The following is an 8,879-nucleotide window of genomic DNA, read 5'->3' on the forward strand; positions in this document are numbered from 1 at the left end:
ATTTCTTTTATTGTTATTGGCATTTCTCCCACCTAGTTGGTACTGTTATATGTATGCACGGTGAGAAAGATATAAATGCACGAAGGGTGTTACCGTGCCAATTGATTTGATCTACATATATATATATTATGTGAGAATGAGACAAGTGCATGATCGTATTGCCGTGCCATTTGATGTGATACGCTGAATATACTTCTCACGCCAGGAAAGTTAAATGAGGTGTCACAAGGTGACTTTTATTTGAAAGAATTATATTTGAAGGATATTTACTTGAAAGAATTATATTTGAAGGATATTTACTTGAAAGAATTATATTAGAAAGATATTTATTTGAAAGAATTATATTAGAAAGATATTTACTTAAAAGAAGTATATTTGAAAGATATTTACTTGAAAGAATTATATTCGAAAGATATTTATTTGAAAGAATTATAATGGAAGGATATTTATTTGAAGGAAGTATATTCGAAATATATTTATTGAAAAGGATTATATTCTAGAGACTTTTATTAAAAAATATTATAGATAAAAGATGTATATTGAAAGGACTTGATTAATTGGTTGTACCTGTATTTATTATTCGTTTGAGTAATGTTTTACGGTATTCCTGTTGCCTTGCTGTTTAAATCACTAGTTGATTTGTGTTGCTATCACTGCTATTTGTTTTCTATTATTTTGTATATCATATTGCACATGTTATTAGATTAGTGAGTGTCTTGATTGTACCTCGTCTCTACTCCACTGAGGTTAGTCTTGATACTTACTGGGTACCGACCGTGGTGTACTCATACTACACTTCTGTACATTTTTGTGCAGAGCCAGGTATTGGAGATATCAGACTCGGACAGAGTTAGAGTGGGATCACAAGGATTCAAGGTAGAGCTGCTTGGTCGTCGCAGTTCCTTGGAGTCTTTCCATTTTATTGTACTGTTATTTATTATTCAAACAGTATTGTGTATTCGATCCTTGCGATTATTTCATGTATTCAGTTAGAGTTCGTGACTCAATACTATCAATCTTGGGAGGTTTTTAAAATTATTTCAACTTTTGGTTTTGATACGTGTATTAAATTATATCTTTATAAAAAAAAAATGGCTTGAATTATGATTATAATCGGCTTACTTAGTCTTAGAGACTAAGTGTCATCACGACGCTTGTGGAGGAATTTTTGGGTCGTGACACTAACATAAGTAAGAAATAAGAAACTTGACAACAAACATATATGGTAGAAAGTCATTTGGTATTAAAGTATTAAAGTATTCTTCTTGCTACTAATTATTAGTATCATTTTCTATTGAGTCAAAAACTGAAAAATATTTTGTTTTTACTATAAAATTTTACAATCAACCTTTTATTTAGTCGATCAACATATTTATTTTTATTAGCTATGATATCTTTTTGATTCTATCATGCGATTTGCACAAATTACGTTTTAATCTAATGATATAAATATTTCTCTTATTAAATGCACTACTATTACCATTGGGATTGATAACCAAGTGTTCAGAAAGAACCAAATCATCTTTTATTGGATGCTCTTCTTCATTTCCGACACGAAGCAAGAAGACACTGAATATTGGATCTGTTCTTACTTTATATTTCTTGTCAGTTGAATCTCTTTCGATGAGGCCAGAAGTATGACTTTGGTAAGCTAACTTTTACAGTTTCTGCTTTTGTCAATTTTGGAACTACTGATAGTATTTGACAAAATCACCTCCCAAACCATTAATTTTTCACCAAACGGTTCATTAATATCCAACATATCTCTAAAACTCCAGACAATTATTTCGATCATTTGACACTTAACTATAAGTGCTCATCACGTATTATCAATTTTGCTTTCCTTATAAATTTAGCACAATTGCGATGCTTTGATATATTTGTGATGGTTATTTAAATTGTTTGAAGAGGTATATCAAATCTAAAGTGGGTGGTCTCACAATAAAATCGTTGTTTGTACACCACTTGTTATTATTGCTAACAGTTTCATGCCTGTTGATATGATATTTGCAAGTAATGCATGACATAGAAATATTATTTCGATTCCGCCGGAGGCATCTACAAAGAATAATCCCGTTATACCAGAGTCAACTCTTTATAAAATAGTCTTGAAAACTTATTCTTGTTTAGGATTTAGCTTTGATTGTGCTTCCTTAGATACTTGTATATCATTTTGATTCTTAATAATATATTAACCTTTTTTACTTTGTGTTCTAACGCTCTTTTTATGGAATAAATTTATGTACCCGGAGATTTTTTTTAACTTGAATAAGAATTTTACTCATATGATGAATTCAAAAAATAATTGAATCAGATTCTCTTGCTAAATAATTAACTCAACGATTTAGTTATTTGGTTTTAACATAAAAAATAATTTATTCTATGTTGATTCAGATCTTAATATTAGTTCATCTCTTATTTTGAATATTTAATCTTAATTATAGTATTATCCACCATAAATTTTATTTTCAAAGAGTAAAAGATTGATATGACATTTCACTTTTAGATCTTTATGTTAATAGAATCATTAGTGGTATTGACTCTTACCAACCATTTTTTTCTTTTTCTCACAAATTTATATTCTTAAATATTTTCTTAATTGTTGTTTAATAATTGGGCATTTTTTAGTATTACACAACAAATTGATAAAAAAAATATTATTTGAGTAGGAAAATAGTTCAAATATAATATAAAAATATATTATCGTGGGGGTATTTGTTTCTCTCAATTTTAACTCTTTATGTGTTCTATTTAATATTACTTTTATTTTTTCTTTCTTATTGGACATTATGTAGTGGTAATGTAATGCCAATACGGAGGATTCTTATGAAATTAATTTTATTAAACCTTCCTACATATTTTTTAAAAAAATTTAATAGACAAAATTTTATTAATTTTAAATATTAAAAATTAACATAGAAGATATTGTAGCCCAAAAATAGGTTATTGCAGTTATGTCCTTTCCTTATGAGTTCTTCCGTTTAATATTTTAGGGCAATTTGATATATTAATATTGTATTTATGCTTTTATAATAATATATGCTCTCATTTTCTTAATGGATTTGGACAATATAATACATTCTCAAATTAAATTAGTAATAGGACATTATAATACGTTTTTAAATTAAATTGGTAATAGGAATTTTATATGGATTAGACAACCCGAAAATAATTATACTAGTAGGATTCCTAAAGTTAGTCATGTAGGATTCATAACATGTAATATTATGTCCTAAAACCAATAGGATTATAAGGCTAATATCTAGAATTCCGGTTATGCCCTTTTATTATGAGTTATTATGCTTAATATTATAAGGTTATTTTTATAAACCAACATTGTATTCAAGCTTTTATATATATATATATATATATATATATATATATATATATATATATATATATATATATATATATATATATATATATATATATATAAACGTGCGTTGCACGTTAATAATAACACATGATGGTTTAAACACTTATTTATACGAAGGAACAACATAATTTAATTAATGAGAGAAAGTTTATATATAATAATACAACAATCATCTAAATGCCAAAAAATATTATTACATTAGCACAATACGAGAATTCAAAATGAAAGGATATTATCTGAACTTATACAAATGATCAATCTAGTCATGTTAATTAGATAATTATGTATTTTAGTTTAAAGGTATCTAATGTGATGGTATTTTATCGAACACTTCTTTGTAGACGATGTTTTTTTGTGTATGTTTCCTTCTAATACTTTGATTGCTCTACCATAACCAGAACTTTTGTTGTCGATATTGATATCACTCTTGAAAGTGCAACATATAGTTATCCGTGTAAGCAAATATATTGTTGTAAATATAGTCCAATATTTAGGATGTTTGTCCTTGTGCTTTATTTATTATAATTACAAAACATAAACATACTGAAAATTATTTTCGCACAAATTTAAAATAATATTCTTTAGTTTCGGAAGACGAAAGTTGAATTCGGAGATAAACACATACTTAGAAGCACATTGACAAGTATCATAAGTTCTGCATGTATGACGTTAAAACTTCTATATACCATCTGTGTACTGTTACATAAGCTATTCGACGGATCTAAGTTTTCAGTAGCATGACTGACATATTTTTCTTCAAAATCAACCTATATGCAATGGAAGATCAATTTTAATTTAGTTTATTATATATATGGTGACACTAACATACGTAAGAAATAAAGAACTTGACAACAAACATGTACGATAGAAGGCTATTTGGTATTAAAGTATTTAAGCATTATTCTTGGTAGTAATTGTTGGTATCATCTTTTGCTGAGTCGAAACTGAAAAATATTTTGTTTTTACCATAAAACTTAGCAATCAACATTTTATTTAGTTGATCATCATTTCTGCTAGCTAATATAACTCTTTAATTTCTATCATGTAATTTGCACAAATTGTATTTTAATCTAATGATGTAAATATTTTCCTTATTAAATGAACTACTATTACCATTGGGGTTGATAGCCAAGTGTTCTGGAATAACCAAATTATCTTTTATTGGATGCTCTTCTTCGTTTCCGACACGAAGCAAGAAATCACTGAATGTTGGATTTGTCCTTACTTTTATATTTCTTGTCATTTGAATCCTTTTCATTTGAGGCCATAAATATAATTTTGGCAAGCTAGTTTTTACAGTTTTTGCTTTCGTCGATTTTGGAACTACTGATAGTACTTGACAGAAATCACCTCCCAAACTATTACTTTTTCACCAACCAGTTCATTAATATCCAATATATCTCTAAAACTCCGGGCGATTGTTTCGATAGTTTGACGCTTAACCAAAAGTGTTTCATCCCTTATTATCACTTTTGCTTTCCTTATAAATTTAGTACTATTACTCTGCTTTGATATATTTGTGATGGTTATTTCAGTTATTTGAAGAGGTATATCAAATCTAAAGTGAGTTGTATGATCTCATAATAAAATTGCTTCTGGTACACCACTTGTTCTTATTGCTAACAATATCATGCATCTTGATCTTATATTTGCAAGTAATGCATGATATAAGAATATTATTTCGATTCCGCTGAAGGCATCTACAAAGGATAATCTTGTTATACCAGAGTCGACTTTTTATAATATAGTCTTGAAAGTTCATTTTGTTCAAGATTTAGTTTTGATTGTGCTTCGTCAAGTACTTGTATGACCTTCTTAATATTGTACTAATATTTTTTACTTTGTGATCTAAATTTTTTCTATATAAGGGCATTTACACGTAGTATCCCGTTTAAATCATTAAAAATCGTATTTCCAAGACCAATAAATTTGTCAAAGGGTAATATTAACACAAATAAATTATAGATTTCATCTTAAGATTCAAACATGGTAATGGCAAGAGAGAATACATAGTCGCAGTTTTAACTGAATGTAAAACCTTAGAATTAGTGACTTGGATGACTATTAATGTATATAACAACTCGCAATTAGGACATGAATCCTTGTGAAAATATTTTGTTGCTTATAAAGTTCATCAATATATCTGTGAGAATGTAAGTGTGTGGCTTTGAGTGAGTTTATCTTCATAAACCATATCCAACCCAATATGTGAATAAATATTGCAAAATCTCTTCTTGAATACTCTAACTTACTGCATCAATCAATATTGCAAAAATTATCTTTTCAATAGTATTTTGAAAAATGTCACCTGCTGTCTTTTTATTTTAATTCCTTTCGGAGCAAAGTAAAAGTCACTAACCAAAAAAAGGGATATAATGTTTCATAGGACAACGTTATAGTTGGGATTTATTTTTGGAAATTGGGATACTAAAATGTCAAAATGCAAAGGATCTTCAATAAACTATCGATTCTAAACTCATAAATGAACGTATAAGTATAACTGATACAACTATATGATTAAAATGATACAAATTATAAAAACAAAAAAAATCAAACAAAAAACTAACAAATATTAAATTTAACGTCTTTAGTCATAATTTACCTTAAGGATATAGTGTAAGCTACAATGTATCAAATATTTTATGCCTCAAAATAAACTATGTATTAATCAATTCTTTTCACATACGTTTCTTCTGCCTAGTTTTTCTCAATTATCCATATCTTCCACGCGTGATGGAGTTTCTTCGTTTTTATAAATTGTATTTTATATTTCTATTCAAACTAAAGCTCATTTAACAAAACGTTTCCATTATGAACATAAATTTTCCAGCTACATTCTTTTCTAAAAGTTGTCAGTATAATCTTAGTTGATTTAAAATTCTTAAATATAAGATAACATTATTTTTTCTTGGCTGAAAATATGCAACAACCATATAAGTCATTATTATCATCTTTATCGGCCTTTAAAATTTCTAAATAATTAATATATCAGGAAAGAAAATCATGTATTATAATTACGCTTCGCTTAAAAAAAGAGTTTTTAGAAGTCAATTTGCAAAATATTAATACTCTTTTTGATTTCATAGACGGTTAGATAGGCACCGACATATCCAAGAGTCAAAGTGGATATTGGTTTTCCCCAAATGGATTCAAAGTTATGGAAGAGTTATATTTGGAAGAATCCAATAATCCCTAAAATACTGATATTGTAAATCAGTGTGGACCTCCATTAAAGCTAGACGAACTAAAGCTTCTCCAATTGAATTCTGAAGTCTCATTGGAATCAAATTGAGTGGTTAAAGCACTAAGAGAAATTCTTTTTATCTTACTTGATCGATAATAAGTAGGAAGGAGACAGAGTCCTTGACCATGTAAAATTTATTTTACAAAATATCAACAAAGTACGTTACTTTAAGGATTCTAATTTTAAGTTGAACTAAAATATTACACTTTTATCCAACATAAAATTATTTTCTAAAAAATATTTTAGGGCTAAAATTAATAATAAAAAATATTATTTGAATAAAAAAGCAATTCAAATATAATATAATAATATAGTATCGTAGGAATTTTTTCTCAATTTCAATATTGCAGTCCATTTAACATTAATACTTTTATTTTCTCTTGATATGCAATATTATAGAGTGGTAATGTATTGAGTTATTTATTAACATGTTTTTTCTTCTAAAATTGGTTTCCTAACTATTCATGATATCATTAATACATATTCGCTTAGTTTTTTTACTTTAATTAGACACATTATTTTTTGACATGTTTATAGTATCGACAGAAGTAATTTAAAGATAATGAGATTGAATTCTAACACTACCGTAATTGCTAACTTGTAGTATTATATCTATGCCCGAAAGTAATTATACTAATAGGATTCTTAAAGGTAATCATGAAGGATTCCTAATGTGTAGTATTATGTCCTAAAACTAATAGGATTATAAGGCTAATATCTAGAATTCTGGTTATGTCCTTTTATTATGAGTTATTATGCTTAATATTACAAGGTTATTTTTGTAAACTGACATTGTATTCATGCTTTTATCATAACTCATATCTATAGATATATATTAATCTGTCTAGGAAGGCTCCTTTCAGAGACAAGATATTTGTCTACTCTACACATTTTGGTACTTTCATTATATATACATGTGTGTAATCATTAAGTTAAACTAATAGCCCTATTATAGTCAACATGCTTCACTCTCCTGCCCCTGAAGCGACAGCTTCACTTAAGTCGCTTCGATCCACACCGCTGAAGCGCCCCGTTTGTCGCCTTGCATCGCTTCTCGCTTTCGCCAACCCTGTTACAGGAAGTAGGAATAACACCCATATCATATATGGGACTCGAACTTGATACATTTGTTCGACTGGATGAACAATTCCAATTGCCATGCAATACATCTCCTAGTCAAGTTGGCTAATTCAACATTATTTAATCACCATAACTAGTTGTCCATGATCTAGATTCACTGTTAGAAAATCTTCTCAAAGAAGCTACGAAAAGTAGGTAACAAAAAGAAAACCTGACTTGCCAGACTTGCAGACCTTTCTTAACTATCAGTAGAAATTCAATAGTAAATACGCGAGGAAAACGCTAGGTCAAGAAATGATACTGGAGGAAGTCGAGAAGCAATTAAACCTATAATAAATCTTCAATTACCCAAAGGATATTCAGAATGTGCATATCCATTGCATATACTTTTAAATTCGCATATGCTACCCAAAGAAATTGTGGTTGGAAGTAGGGTTTTGTAGGTATTATCAAACATTGGTCGGATTCTTTTGATAGTCAAGGCTCTCCTATTTTCATTCCGCTTCCAAGCTAAAATTCTTTAAATCTAAACTCAAGGAATGGAATTCTAATTCCTTTGGCTATTTAGATACCAGAAAATCAAATATACTGGCTGATATTTTAAATTTCAACTAGGAAGCTGAATTAAGAACCCTTTCTGACAGGGAACTTGCTCGAAACTTGATGATATTGCCAAACAGGAAGAATTGTTTTGGCAATCAAAGTCGAGTAGTCTTTGGCTAAAGCATGGGTAAACCACAAAGTTCTTTCATAAAATAGCAACGTACACTGCAAAAACAACCACATTGATAGCCTCATCATTGACGGATAAACGGTAACAGAAGAGGGATCATCAGTAATGAAATTGTTTCTTTCTACAGGAAACTTTACTGGAAACAAGACTCTCCAGGACTTCCTTGGTCTCTTGACAATACTCCTATTATCTCGGAGGATGGTAATGTGACATCCTAAAAACTTTCGGGAAGATTGCTCGCTGCTATCACCCCTCAACTCAGATGGTTTGACTATAGGTTTCTATCAAAAGCATCGGAAAGTTATTCACTTGTGTGCTTTCTCAATACTTTAAACTTTTTCCATGACAGGAACCTTTCACCAAAAGCATGAATGCCATCTTTATTTCAATCATCCCCACAAAGCCGGTGCCAAGGAAATGCGTGATTTTCGACACATCATCCTTGT

This window comes from Nicotiana tabacum, chromosome 12 (assembly GCF_000715075.1).
Source record: "Nicotiana tabacum cultivar K326 chromosome 12, ASM71507v2, whole genome shotgun sequence".
In the NCBI taxonomy this organism is placed as follows: domain Eukaryota; kingdom Viridiplantae; phylum Streptophyta; class Magnoliopsida; order Solanales; family Solanaceae; genus Nicotiana; species Nicotiana tabacum.